Consider the following 16,531-nt stretch of genomic DNA (forward strand, 5'->3'; position numbering starts at 1 on the left):
GGGGGAGGTCGCCTCACACACACCAAGCAATTCTTAAAACACCAGCAGCATGTCTGAGAACTCAACAATTTTGATGCTATCTGCCCAGAGACAGAGACAGCACTAGATTCCCCAGGTTAAGGGCTCCATCCCACAAGACTCTCCACCACTCCTAGCTCCAGAAGCCTGTCCCAGGCCCCAGGCAGTTCCCTGTGCTGCTGAAGAACCAGCTACAGATTTGAGGGTCCAATGAACTCCCGCTTAGATTCAATTAGTTTGCTAGAGCAGCTCACAGAATTTCTAACACATTTGCCAGTTTAATAAAGGGTACTATAAAGGATACAAGTTAACAGACAAATAAAGAGGTACATAGGGCAAGCTCCCAAATAAAGGAGCTTCTATCCTTGTGGAGCTTGGAACTTGAGGACTGGCTCTGTGGGGCATGGAATTCTTTGGTTCCACAGTGTGGAAGCTCTCTGACAGAGAAGCTGGATCCAAGGGAGAGAAATGTGCCCTTCTCATGGGTTTTGCTGAGGGCTTCATTGTCTGTATCACTGGTCATTGGCTGATGCAACCTCCAGCCCCCACCATTGGGTCGGGTCCAAAAGTCTCTCATTAACATGAGAAGACACCCATTCGACCTTTAAGGCTCTGCAGTGATTTCAGGAAGTGTGGACGAGGATCAAATATACCTGGGAAATATATATTTGGGTCACTGAATGCCCAAGTATATATTTCATACAACTCATGCATCACAATACTCAAAACAATGTTCATTACTTGCACTATGCTCACTGCTGTGCTAGGCCCTGGGGATAGAATCATGCAAGCAAGACCAGTCTTCAGCATGGAGAGACCACCAATGATAAGTAAGCAAACAAGACAGACGCTCGTTGTAACCAGTTACAGTAAGTCACTAAATAGGGAACTGAGATAGCAAGTCATGAAGGGAGGGAGGACAGGCTAAGGAAGCCATTTCCAGAAGGTCGCACACAGCCCAAGACCAGACGGGGGACTTCAACAACACAATAAAAGGGTCATGTGTCATGATCAAGTGGGATTTACTCTGGGGATGCAAGGTTAGTTCAACATCCACAAATTAATCCATTTGACATGTCACAGTAACAAAATGAAAGATCAAAATCATGATAATCTCAACAAATGCAGAAACCTTATTTGACAAAATTCAACATCCACTCATAAAAATTCTAAACAAAGTCTGTAGCGAGAGAACACACCTAAACATAAAAACAGCCTATATGACACACCCACACCTATCAGACTCCACAGTGTAAAGCTGAAAGCTTTTCCTCAAAGAATAGGAACAAGACGAGGATGCCCATACTTGCCACTTTGCTTCAGCATTATACTCAAAGTCCCAGTGTTAGCAATTAGGAAAGAAAAATAAAATATATCCAAATTGGAGAGGAAGTAGTAAAACTGTCACTATCTGCAGACGACTTGATACTATATATAAAGAAAACTATAAAGCCTTCACCACAAATGTAATAGAATAAATGAATTCAGTTGAGGTGAAGGATACGAAAGCAATATTCAAGTCCATTGCATTTTTATACACTAATAATGAATTACAAGAAAGAGAAATTATGAAATCATTCCTACTTACAACTGCACCAAAAAGAACAAAATACCTAGGAATCAATTGAACCACCGAAGTCAAAGGACTAAATGCTCAAAACCACAAAATATAGATGAAAGAAACTGAAAACTAAATAAGTAAATGGAAAGAAACTACCCTTACGGACTGGAAGAATAGTTATAATGTCAACACTACAAAAAGCAACCTAGAGATTCAATGCAATCTCTATCAAAGTACTAACAGCATACAAAGCTACTATAAGGTTAAAAGCTACATTACCTATGCTATAATTCCATTCCTTTGACTGAATAACTTTATAATTTGATGTTAATACCACATCATCCCATTTACCAAGAAAGAATAAGGTTTAGAACCCTGAAAAAAACCTACCAATCACATTTTTCACAGAACTAAAACAAACCATTACCAAATTTGTGTGGAACGACAAAGGACCCCAAACAGCCAGAGCAATACTAAGAAACAAGTATTATGGAAGTATTAGGCTCCCAGATATCTAGGTATACTACAAAGTATAGTAATCAAAACAATATGGTAGGACTGAAGCAAAGATGGCGGCGTAAGTAGAGCAGCGGAAATCTCCTCCCAAAACCACATATACCTATTAAAATATAACAAAGACAACTCTTCCTAGAATAAAGACCAGAAGACACACGACACCATCCAGACCATATCCACACGTGCGAGAACCCAGTGCCTCGTAAAGGGGGTAAGATACAAGCCCCGGCCCTGTGGGACCCGAGCGCCCCTCCCCCCAGCTCCCGGCTGGAGAGGAGTAGGCAGAGCGGAAGGGAGACGGAGCCCAGGACTGCTGAACACCCAGCCCGAGCCATACAGGCCAGAGCGCAGACACAGTGCGTGTGGAGGGCCCTGGATACTAGGGAAACAGGGCAGCAAGAACAGTGAGCAGGCACCGGAGGCCTGGTGCCGGAGGACATAAGAAAAGCAAGCGGCCATTTTTTTTTTTTTTTTGCTGTTTTGTTTTGGTGAGCGCTTTTTGGAAGTCTTAAAGGGACCCCAATACTAGGGAAACAGGGCAGCAAGACCGGTGAGCAGATGCCTGAGGCTGGCGCCGGAGAATAAATAAAAACGAGTTGCCATTTTTTATTTTTATTTTTCATTTTTTTAATTTTACAATTTTTATTTTTTTTTTGTGGTTGTTGTTTTGTTTTGGCAGGTGCTTTTTGGAAGTCTTAAAGGGGCAGGGCGGGACACTTAATCCAGAGGTAGAGAATCAGGGGATCTCTGGGGACCCTCATCCCCTGGGCTGCAGGGAGCTCAGAGGCCCATTACGGAGATAAATAGCCTCCAGGCCGCTCCCTCTCCAACGGGAATCCACCATTTTGGAGCAATAGCCCAAGCCAGGCCACGCCCACAGCAACAGCAGAGATAAACTCCATAGCAGCTGGGCAGGAAGCAGAAGCCCTGCCTGCGCGCAGCTACCAAGCACAAGCCACTAGAGGTCGCTGTTCTCCCAGGAGAGGAGGGCCACAAACCAACAAGAAGGGAAGTTCTTCCAGCCGTCACTCGTCCCAGCTCTGCAAACTATTCCTAGCACCATGAAAAGGGAAAACTACAGGCAGACAAAGATCACAGAGACAACACCAGAGAAGGAGACAGACCTAACCAGTCTTCCTGACAAAGAATTCAAAATAAGAATCATAAACATGCTGACAGAGACGCAGAGAAATACGCAAGAGATATGAGATGAAGTCCGGAGGAAGATTACAAATGCCAGAAAGAAGATTACAGAAATGAAACAAACTCTGGAAGGGTTTATAAGCAGAATGGATAGGATGCAAGAGGCCATTGATGGAATTGAAACCAGAGAACAGGAACGCATAGAAGCTGACATAGAGAGAGATAAAAGGATCTACAGGAATGAAACAATGTTAAGAGAACTGTGTGACCAATCCAAAAGGAACTATATCTGTATTACAGGGGTACCAGAAGAAGAAAAGAGAGGAAAAGGGATGGAAAGTATCTTGGAAGAAATAATTGCTGGAAACTTCCCCAAACTGCGGGAGGAAATAATCGAACAGACCACGGAAATACACAGAACCCCCAACAGAAAGGATCCAAGGAGGACAACACCAAGAGACATAATAATTAAAATGGCAAAGATCAAAGACAAGGAAAGAGTTTTAAAGGCAGCTAGAGAGAAAAAGGTCACCTATAAAGGAAAACCCATCAGGCTACCATCAGACTTCTCGACAGAAACCTTACAGGCCAGAAGAGAATGGCATGATATATTAAATGCAATGAAACAGAAGGGCCTTGAACCAAGGATACTGTATCCAGCACGACTATCATTCAAATATGACAGTGGGATTAAACAATTCCCAGACAAACAGAAGCTGAGGGAATTTGCTTCCCACAAACCACCTCTACAGGACATCTTACAGGGACTGCTCTAGATGGGAGCACTCCTAGAAAGAGCACAGAACAAAACACCCAACATATGAAGAATCGAGGAGGAGGAATAAGAAGGGAGAGAAGAAAAGAATCTCCAGACAGTGTATATAACAGCTCAATAAGCGAGCTAAGTTAGGCAGCAAGATACTAAAGAGGCTAACCTTGAACCTTTGGTAACCACGAATTTAAAGCCTGCAATGGCAATAAGTACATATCTTTCAATAGTCACCCTAAATGTTAATGGGTTGAATGCACCAATCAAAAGACACAGAGTAACAGAATGGATAGAAAAGCAAGACCCATCTATATGCTGCTTACAAGAAACTCACCTCAAACCCAAAGACATGTACAGACTAAAACTCAAGGGATGGAAAAACATATTTCAGGAAAAAAAAACAGCAAGAAGAAAGCAGGAGTTGCAGTACTAATATCAGACAAAATAGACTTCAAAACAAAGAAAGTAACAAGAGATAAAGAATGACACTACATAATGATAAAGGGCTCAGTCCAACAAGAGGATATGACCATTCTAAATATATATGCACCCAACACAGGAGCACCAGCATATGTGAAACAAATACTAACAGAACTAAAGGGGGAAATAGACTGCAATGCATTCATTCTAGGAGACTTCAACACACCACTCACCCCAAAGGATAGATCCACGGGCAGAAAATAAGTAAGGAAGCAGAAGCACTAAACAACACAGTAGAGCAGATGGACCTAATAGACATCTATAGAACTCTACATCCAAAAGCAACAGGATATACATTCTTCTCAAGTGCACATGGAACATTCTCCAGAATAGACCACATACTAGGACACAAAAAGACCCTCAGAAAATTCCAAAAGATTGAAATCCTACCAACCAACTTTTCAGACCACAAAGGCATAAAACTAGAAATAAACTGTACAAAGAAAGCAAAGAGGTTCACAAACACATGGAGGCTTAACAACACGCTCCTAAATAATCAATGGATCAATGACCAAATCAAAATGGAGATCCAGCAATATATGGAAACAAATGACAACAACAACACTAAGCCCCAACTTCTGTGGGACACAGCAAAAGCACTCAAGAGGAAAGTATATAGCAATCCAAGCATATTTAAAAAAGGAAGAGCAATCCCAAATGAATGGTCTAATGTCACAATTATCGAAATTGGAAAAAGAAGAACAGATGAGGCCTAAGGTCAGCAAAAGGAGGGACATAATAAAGATCAGAGAAGAAATAAATAAAATTGAGAAGAATAAAACAATAGCAAAAATCAATGAAACCAAGAGCTGGTTCTTCGAGAAAATAAACAAAAACAATAAGCCTTTAGCCAGACTTATTAAGAAGAAAAGAGAGTCAACACAAATCAACAATATCAGAAACGAGAAAGGAAAAATCACGACGGACCCCACGGAAATGCAAAGAATTATTGGAGAATACTATGAAAACCTATATGCTAACGAGCTGGGAAACCTAGGAGAAATGGACAACTTCCTAGAAAAATACAACCTTCCAAGATTGACCCAGGAAGAAACAGAAAATCTAAACAGACCAATTACCAGCAACGAAATTGAAGCGGTAATCAAAAAACTACCAAAGAACAAAACCTCCGGGCCAGATGAATTTAACCTCAGAATTTTATCAGACATACAGCGAAGACATAATACCCATTCTCCTTACAGTTTTCCAAAAAATAGAGGAGGAGGGGATACTCCCAAACTCATTCTATGAAGCTAACATCACCCTAATAACAAAACCAGGCAAAGACCCCACCAAAAAAGAAAACTACAGACCAATATCCCTGATGAACGTAGATGCAAAAATACTCAACAAAATATTAGCAAACCGAATTCAAAAATACATCAAAAGTTTTGTACACCATGACCAAGTGGGATTCATCCCAGGGATGCAAGGATGGTACAACATTCGAAAGTCCATCAACATCATTCACCACATAAACAAAAAGAAAGACAAAAACCACATGATCATCTCCATAGATGCTGAAAAAGCATTTGACAAAGTTCAACATCCATTCATGATAAAAACTCTCAGCAAAATGGGAATAGAGGGCAAGTACCTCAACATAAAAAAGGCCATCTATGATAAACCCACAGCCAACATTATATTGAACAGTGAGAAGCTGAAAGCATTTCCTCTGAGATAGGGAACTAGACAGGGATGCCCACTCTCCCCACTGTTATTTAACATAGTACTGGAGGTCCTAGCCACGGCAATCAGAAAAAACAAAAAAATACAAGGAATCCAGATTGGTAAAGAAGAAGTTAAACTGTCACTATTTGCAGATGACATGATACTGTACATAAAAAACCCTAAAGACTCCACCCCAAAACTACTAGAACTGATATCAGAATACAGCAAAGTTGCAGGATACAAAATCAACACACAGAAATCTGTGGCTTTCCTATACACTAGCAATGAACCAACAGAAAGAGAAATCAGGAAAATGACTCCATTCACAATTGCATCAAAAAAAAATAAAATACCTAGGAATAAACCTAACCAAACAAGTGAAAGACTTATACTCTGAAAACTACAAGTCACTCTTAAGAGAAATTAAAGGGGACACTAACAGATGGAAACTCATCCCATGCTCGTGGCTAGGAAGAATTAATATCGTCAAAATGGCCATCCTGCCCAAAGCAATATACAGATTTGATGCAATCCCTATGAAACTACCAGCAACATTCTTCAATGAACTGGAACAAATAATTCAAAAATTCATATGGAACCACCAAAGACCCCGAATAGCCAAAGCAATCCTGAGAAAGAAGAATAAAGTAGGGGGGATGTCACTCCCCAACTTCAAGCTCTATTATAAAGCCATAGTAATCAAGACAATTTGGTACTGGCACAAGGACAGAGCCACAGACCAATGGAACAGACTAGACAATCCAGACATTAACCCAGACATATATGGTCAATTCATATTTGATAAAGGAGCCATGGACATACAATGGCGAAATGACAGTCTCTTCAACAGATGGTGCTGGAAAAACTGGACAGCTACATGTAGGAGAATGAAACTGGACCATCGTCTAACCCCATATACAAAAGTAAACTCAAAATGGATCAAAGACCTGAATGTAAGTCATGAAACCATTAAACTCTTGGAAGAAAACATAGGCAAAAACCTCTTAGACATAAGTATGAGTGACCTCTTCTTGAACATATCTCCCCAGGCAAGGAAAACAACAGCAAAAATGAACAAGTGGGACTATATTAAGCTGAAAAGCTTCTGTACAGCAAAAGACACCATCAATAGAACAAAAAGGAACCCTACAGTATGGGAGAATATATTTGAAAATGACAGATCCAATAAAGGCTTAACGTCCAGAATATATAAAGAGCTCACACACCTCAACAAACAAAAAACAAATAACCCAATTAAAAAATGGGCAGAGGAACTGAACAGACAGTTCTCCAAAACAGAAATACAGATGGCCAACAGACACATGAAAAGATGCTCCACATCGCTAATTATCAGAGAAATGCAAATTAAAACCACAATGAGGTATCACCTCACACCAGTAAGGATGGCTGCCATCCAAAAGACAAACAACAACAAATGCTGGCGAGGCTGTGGAGAAAGGGGAACCCTCCTACACTACTGGTGGGAATGTAAGTTAGTTCAACCATTGTGGAAAGCAGTATGGAGGTACATCAAAATGCTCAAAACAGACTTACCATTTGACCCAGGAATTGCACTCCTAGGAATTTATCCTAAGAATGCAGCAATCAAGTATGAGAAAGACCAATGCACCCCTATGTTTATCGCAGCACTATTTACAATAGCCAAGAATTGGAAGCAACCTAAATGTCCATCGATAGATGAATGGATAAAGAAGATGTGGTACAGATACACAATGGAATACTACTCAGCCATAAGAAAAGGGCAAATCCTGCCATTTGCAACAACATGGATGGAGCTGGAGGGTATTATGCTCAGTGAAACAAGCCAAGCGGAAAAAGAGAAATACCAAATGATTTCACTCATCTGTGGAATATAAGAACAAAGGAAAAACTGAAGGAACAAAACAGCAGCAGAATCACAGAACTCAAGAATGGACTAACAGGTACCAAAGGGAAAGGGACTGGGGAGGATGGGTGGGTAGGGAGGAATAAGGGAGGGGAGAATAAGGGGGGTATTAAGATTAGCATGCATGGGGGGATGGGAGAAAGGGGAAGGCTGTACAACACAGAGAAGGCAAGTAGTGATTCTACAACATTTGCTATGCTGATGGACAGTGACTGTAAAGGGGTTTATAGGAAGGACCTGGTATAGGGGGGAGCCTAGTAGACATAGTATTCGTCTTGTAAGTGTAGATTAATGACACCAAAAAAAAAAAAAAATAGGCAGTTCCTGTGTGGAGACCTCCAATGAGTTCTACACTAGGGTATAAAGGGCATATAAAAGTGTAGGCAAAGGGTCTGTTTGTGTTTATACAGAGGATCAAAGCCTAATTGGGCTACCCCGAAAATGAACTAAGATACGATATGAAAAAGAACTTCCAACATCAGCACTCTCTGGAAGACTCATGCCAGAAGATGATCATCAAAAATCCCCAACAAAGATCTACGCACTGCTACAGCTGTAGATGCACTCATCCCACCACCTCCTGGACTTGCCATGGGAATGAAGAAGGAGGTATCTAAGCTGGCCTGTGCATACAGTAAAACAACAAATTTGACTGGATCTATACTGTTGGAACTCAATCAAGAATTTGGAGAAGTGCAAATTGTAGCGCTCCAAAATCTTACAACTACAGACTATTTACTGTTAAAAGAACATATGGGATGTGAACAGTCACCAGGAATGGGTTGTTTTAATTTGTCTGATTTCTCTCAGACTGTTCAAGTTCAGTTGGACAATATCCACCACATCATAGATAAGTTTTCACAAATGCCTAAGGTGCCTAACTGGTTTTCTTGGTTTCACTGGAGATGGCTGGTAATTACAGGTATGCTTTGGTTATGTAACTATACTCCTATTATGTTAATGTGTGTGCGCAATTTAATTAGTAGTTTAAAACCTATACATGCTGAAGTTACTCTACAAGAAGATATGTCAAAGAAATAATCAATCTTCCCATGTTTTCTTCCGCCTGCTACTTCTATAGCTTTTCTTCTTCCTTCCTAATTACAACCCTTAAATAGAATTCGTGCCTCATATCAAATTTACCGAGTATCATAATTCTTCCAAGTGGTAAAGATACCTCAAGACAAATGCTGGGCATAGAAGCCACAGGGCATAAATATGCAAAGAAGTAAAAAGCTAACTTTTTCAAACAATAAGGCTTCTCTCTCACTTACCAACTTTACATTTCCCTGTATGTCCCCGGAAGATGACTGGTTAGCCAGAGATGTTTAAGATTCCTCAAGGGAGGAACAACCTAAGACAGGCACAGTCGCAGGGGGTTCATCAGGTGAGAAATTGGGGATCAACAGAGGTGAGGCTTCGAACCTCACCCCCCTGTTCTGAGAGAAATCTTCTGCATACGTGGATGTTTTATGGCCCTTGTCTAGCTTGGATTAACAGATAGTCTACAGGCACACACCTGATCATCTACATTTGCTCTCTTATAACACTAAACTATGTTTTCTACCTTTATCTTGTATCTACCTACCACTTCAGCATTTTATTAAAAATAATAATAATAAAGAGAGAAATGTGGTATCCACATATAAATCAAGTATCAAAATCAAATGAGTATTCATATTTGAACTGACTGTTTATAGTTCATAATGCATGAGCAAAACCAAAAGTTTCTGTGATGACTGCCCTTGTACTGCTCACCATGTAACTTATTCACTATGTAAGAATTTGTTCTCCATGTAAGAACTTGTTCATTATGCTTCAGAAGTTTGGAGACAGACGAAAATTAGGCTTGGGGTGGATTAATGATTGTGCATTGAGCATTGACTCCCCTATACAGAAATTTATTGTTGTTAAAAACCATTTGATCAATAAATATGAGAGATGCCCTCACCAAGAAAAAAAAAAAAAAGTACACACTTCCAATTGTAAAATAAATAAATAACCGGGATGTAATGTATAGCATAAGGAATATAGTCAAAATATGGTAACAACTTGGTATGGTGATAGCTGGTACCTAGAATTATCATGTATATAAATGTTGAATCACTGTGTTGTACACCTGAAACTAATGTAATGTAATACTGTGTGTCAACTACCCTTCAATAAAAAATAATTATCTACAAAAAAAAAAAAAATATGGTACTGGCACAAAAACAGATCCTTACATCAATGGAACAAAATATAGAGAGCCCAGAATTAAACCCACAATGAGAAAAGTCTCTTCAGTAAACCGTGTTGGTTATACAGGACAGCTACATGCAAAACATGGACCACTTCCCTAAAGAATATATACAAACAAACTCAAAGTGAATTAAAATCTTAAATGCAGGACTTGAAACATAAAATTTCCAGAAGAAAACACAGGCAACAAGCTCTCTGACTCTGGCCTTAGCAATTTTTTTTTTCATCTCTCTCCTCAGTCAAGGACAACAAAGGCTAAAACAAACACATGGCACCTACATCAAACTAAAATGTTCTGTACAGTAAAGGAAACCATCAACCATACAGAAGAATAACCTACTGAATGGTAGATGTTCGAACACGACATATTCAATATGGGGTTAACATCCAAAACATGCAAAGTACTCATACAACTCACTATCAAAAAGACAATCCAATTAAAAAAATGGACAGAGGACCTGAATAGACATTTTTCCAAAAAGGACATATAGATGGCCAACAGACACATGCAAAGATTCTCAGTATCACTAACCATCAGGAACATGCAAATCAAAACCACAATGAGATTTCAATTCAAATGTTAGAATGGCAAGTTCAAATTGAAGACAAAAAATAACAACGGTTGGCAAGGATGTGGAGAGAAGGAAACCCACATATACTATTGCTGGGTACGTGAACTGGTGTATCCACTATGGAAAACAGTACATGGGTTCCTTCAACAGTTAAAAATAATACCATATAATCCAGCAATTCTGCTTTACGAATTTACCCAAGGAAAATGAAAATAATAAGCTGAAAAGACATATGTGATCTCTATGTTCATTGCAGCATCACTTACAATAGCCAAGATACAACCTAAAGCAGCTTGCATGTCCATAGATACATGAATGGATAAAGATGTGTAACACACATACACACACCGCAGCATGTTACTCAGCCATAAGAAAGAAAACAAAGCCTGCCATTTGGGCCATCAACAATCTAAGCCTTGGTGGCACATGCCATTGACAGGAGGTACTGTGAACATTACTTGCCCTCTGTGGCCTTCTTCCCCCAGAAAACACAACTCCAAATAATCACAAGAGAAACATCAGGTTAAATCCAACTGGAGAGAAATTCAAAATTGGTGACAAAGAATCATGAAAATGGTAAAGATCATCCAAAACAAAGAATGTCTCAGAAACTCTAACAGTGTCTTAGAAAGACGAGATCACTAAATGTAATGAGGTATCCTGAGTGGGATCTTAGGGGAGCAAGGGAACAACTAAGGAAATCTGAGAAAAAGAAAGGATGGTGGATGGTTACAAGGCAGCAAGACTGCTTCATTAATTATAACAAGGAACTGTAACGATGTGGGATGGTAGTAAGAGGGGAAGTGGTGGGAGCAAACGGTGAAATCCTGCACTACCTTTGCAAATTTTCTGTGAACCTGAAACTGTCTTAAAAGTAAAGTGTATTAAAATCCATCAACATCATCCACCACATCAACAAAAAGGACAAAAACCACATGATCATCTCCATAGATGCTGAAAAAGCATTCGGCAAAATTCCACATCCATTCATGATAAAAACTCTCAACAAAATGGGTATAGAGGGCAAGTATCTCAACATAATAAAGGACATATATGACAAAACCACAGCCAACATTTACTTAAGAGCGTGAAGCTGAAAGCTTTTCCTTTAGGATCGGGAACAAGACAAAGATGCCCACTCTCCCCACTTCTATTCAACACAGTACTGGAGGTCCTAGCCATGGCAATCAGACAACACAAAGAAATAAAAGGCATCCAGATTGGCAAGGTACAAATCAAACTGTCCCTGTTTGCAGATGACATGATATTGTATACAAAAAACCCTAAAGAATCCACTCCAAACTACTAGATCTACTATCTGAATTCAGTAAAGTTGCAGGACACAAAATTAATACGCAGAAATCCATGGCATTCCTATACATTAACAATGAACTAGCAGAGAGAGAAATCAGGAAAACAATTCCATTCACGGTTGCATCAAAAAGAGTAAAATACCTAGGAATAAACCTAACTAAGGAAATGAAAGACCTATACCAAAAACTACAAGACACTCATGAGAGAAATTAAAGATACCAATGAGTGGAAACACATCCCGTGCTCATGGATAGGAAGAATTAATATTGTCAAAATGGCCATCCTGCCTAAAGCAATCTACAGATTCAATGCAATCCCAATCAAAATACCAACAGCATTCTTCAGTGAACTAGAGCAAATCATTCTAAAATTCATATGGAACCACAAAAGACCCTGAATAGCCAAAACAATACTGAGAAGGAAGAATAAAGCATGGGGGATTACACTCCCCAACTTCAAGCTCTACTACAAAGCCACAGTAATCAAAACAATTTTGTACTGGCACAATAACAGACCCATGAACCAATGGAACAAACTAGAGAGTCCTGATATAAACCCAACCATATATGGTCAATTAATACACGATAAAGGAGCCATGAACATACAATGGGGAAATGACAGCCTCTTCAACAACTGGTGTTGGCAAAACTGGACAGCTAATTGCAAGAGAATGAAACTGGATTATTGTTTAACCACATACAGAAAAGTAAACTCCAAATGGATCAAAGACCTGAATGTAAGTCATGAACCATAAAACTCTTAGAAGGCAACATAGGCAAAAGTCTCCTGAATATAAGCATAAGCAACTTCTTCCTCAACGCATCTCCTTGAGCAAGGGAAACAAAAGCAAAAATAAACACATGGGACTACATCAAACTAAAAAGTTTCTGTACGGCAGAGGACACCATCAACAGAACAAGAAGGCATCCTCCTACAGTATGGGAGAATATATTTGTAAATGACATATCCAACAAGGGGTCAATATCCCAAAATACATAAAGAACTCACATGCCTCAACACCGAAAAAGGAAATAACCCAATTTAAAAATGGGCAGAGGATATGAAGAGACAATTCTCCAAATAAGAAATTCAGATGGCCAACAGACACATGAAAAGATGCTCCACATCACTAACCATCAGGGAAATTCCAATTAAAACCACAATGAAGTAGTATCACCTCACACCAGGAAGGATGGCCAACATCCAAAAGACAATCAACAACAAATGCTAGCAAGGATGCGGAGAAAGGGAAACCCTCCTACACTGCTGGCAGGAACATAAGCTAGTTCAACAATTGTGGAAAGCAGTATGGAGGTTCCTCAAAAAACTCAAAATAGGAATACCACTTGAACCAGGAATTCCACTCCTAGGAATTTACCCTAAGAATGCAGGAGCCCAGTTTGGAAAAAACATATGCACCCGTATGTTTATCTCAGCACTACTTACAACAGCCAAGAAATGGAAGCAACCTAAATGTCCATCAGTAGATGAATGGATAAAGTAGATGTGGTACATATACACAATGGAATACTACTCAGATATAAGAAAAACAAATCCTAGCATTTGCGACAACATGGATGGAACTGGAGGATATTATACTCAGTGAAATAAGCCAGGCAGAGAAAGACAAGTACCAAATGATTTCCCTCATCTGTGGAGTATAACAACGAAGCAAAACTGAAGGAACAGAAACAGCAGCATACTCAGACTACAAGAAGAGACTAGTGGTTACCAAAGGGGAGGGGAGTGGGAGGGCCGGAGGGGAGGGATGGAGAAAGGGATTGAGGAGTATTATGTTTAGTACACATGGTGTGGGGGGTCATGGGGAAAACAGTGTAGCACAGAGAAGGTAAACAGTGATTCTGTGGCATCTTACTACACTGATGGACAGTGACTGCATTGGGGTATGGGTGGCAGCTTGATAATATGGGTAAATGTAGTAACCACATTGTTTTTTCATGTGAAACCTTCATAAGAGTGTATATCAATAATACCTTAATAAAAATTGAAAAAACAAAAACAAAAAATGTATTAAGTAACTTCTCATATTTTAATACATAGTATTTCTAAACTACTAGAAATTACTATTAATTTTGATTCTCACCTAGTTCTACTGTTTTGTTTCTTAAAGGTAGTATTTATTACACTGAGAAATAAATAACCCAGGAAGATACATAATTTCCAAACAACTATGTTACAGTTTTCATTTTGAGTGGATAATGCATGTGCATCATAAATGTATATAGATTCAGATACTATGGTGTCTATTTCACTTCATGGTTGAACACATTTAAGAGACTGCTGTAGAAACAAAATAGAAAATGCCTCAGTGTGATTGGCTCACATGTATTCCAAGAATACTTGTATATTTCAGCAGTAATGGAACAAAATAAAAATCTCTAACTCAAATATACAGATTACAACTATGAGAACAGAAGGTATGACAATGAAGAGATTGAATGTTTTGTCATGATATTATTTTTCTGAGCAGAAAATGTCTAAAAAGTATTCAAACATCATTTCCCAGGTGATAGCAATGACAAAATCAAAGAATTAAAAGTGGCCGACTATACTGTAAGTGATGGTAGATGTTGCTATGTTGTGGGCCAGAAGTGATACTAAGAGATCACACAGAACTATTCAAAGCTAAAATGCTGTTAAGCTCCCCAATTTAGTGCAACTTACATTTCATAGAATTCCTTTATAGCTAATGATGTAGGTAAACATAAAAATTGATCTGTTCCCCTGTGCTTACAATTCAAAAGGAATATACAATGCACCTAAGAAATCAGGTTAGACCCAAAATACAACTGAGAATATAATATAAAGAGCTAATACTTTTCATACTCTTCTGATTGCACAAGAGAAATAGACCAGCATGAATACGTCAGAGGACAAGGTATGTTCACGTAAGAACACTGTCATCACCACAGAAGCTGTACTAACTGCACTGAAAGGAAAGAAACAGGGACAGGGTGTACCTGCAGTAATTATTAGTAAATAGTAAAAGGTTAATGCTGACAGAAAATACTCATGGTCACACTTATTATACATGAGGAACTATGCAGTTTGCACTAAAAGTCAGAAGCCATTATTCCTCTACTGTATATGTCATCATGCCCAATTTGTACCTTTTTCAGCTGATCATCTGAAGACACAAACTATGATAAGCTTAAAAATAGTACACAATGGATAAACAGGTTTTGTGAATCGAATCACCAGATGGGATATTTTCAGCTCTGTCCTAGAAAGTACTTTAAGTATACTTACAAACACCCAATGGTCATCAAGATCAAATGCATCAGCCATCACCCAATGCAAAATATACACTGACCAGATACTATGTGTACATATATGTAAGCATATGTGAATCGAGAGCACACGTTTTTAAATTCAAATATTGTAAGTTGAAAATAATATGGAATCAAAAACCAAATTGGAAAATACACAATACCGACATCAGAAGGACCTCAGTGCACAGGGATAGCACCCTTTTAGGGAGTTGTCATAAAGGGATGATACTGCGAACCAAGTGGAGAGTGTTAATGAGGTTCTCCAACAAAGCATCCTGACTTTACGTAAAGACGCCTACTTTTAGAAGGCCTCCTATCTTGCTTACAACTCAAGTGAGGAAGTAATTTTATATTGGAGGAACACAAAACTTTTAACAGGACACAGGATTATACTTGGATTTAGAAATCAACGGAAAGTACAGAAGTGACAAATGAAAAACCTCCCACTAAACACATCAATTCTCAATAAAAAGAGGATCATAACCAACAGCAAGGAGATTACAGATACCACCATGTTATCACTTGAATGGAAACATACAAAATTCAACTAAATGCCACCAAGTTTGCATTATTAATAGGAAAAAATTGCATGTGCAACGAATCTATCTCATTGAGAAAAAGCAATCACGGTCTTGGTGCTTCACTATTCTGAATGTTTACGTTTTCAGGTATTCCATCCTTAGTGGTTTGCAGCAGTAGACAATGGTTGGTATTTTAAGAATAACCATTGGGTTTTGATCATCTCAATCTAACTGTGGGTATTATCTTATTACACTCAAAAAAATTGGATAGCAGCCGGGGTTGATTAGTTTTTAACAATACTAATCACACTGGACTCCAGGAAGAAATGTTCAGTGAGCCAGTAGTACTTTGCACTATTTCATATTGTCACCACAGTAATGGAAAGATAAGAATATTTTAAAGACATTACAGATCACTTATTTTCTTTGAAAGCCAGAAAAGTGAAATTATAATAAATTGTGCATTTCAGAAACTTAGGATATTGGAGCTTAAAATAATGTATTTTACGACACTCCTCTTTGTCCA

At 38.9% G+C, this 16,531-nt stretch overlaps 1 protein-coding gene across 1 annotated transcript in view; it reads right to left on the reverse strand.

Moving 5' to 3' along the window:
- LOC130680174 (uncharacterized) overlaps positions 1–16,531 on the reverse strand; it is a 42,248-nt gene that overhangs the window by 19,602 nt on the left and 6,115 nt on the right. The gene's annotated exons all lie outside the window — the stretch shown is intronic.

The sequence above is a fragment of the Manis pentadactyla genome, chromosome 13, assembly GCF_030020395.1.
Source record: "Manis pentadactyla isolate mManPen7 chromosome 13, mManPen7.hap1, whole genome shotgun sequence".
In the NCBI taxonomy this organism is placed as follows: domain Eukaryota; kingdom Metazoa; phylum Chordata; class Mammalia; order Pholidota; family Manidae; genus Manis; species Manis pentadactyla.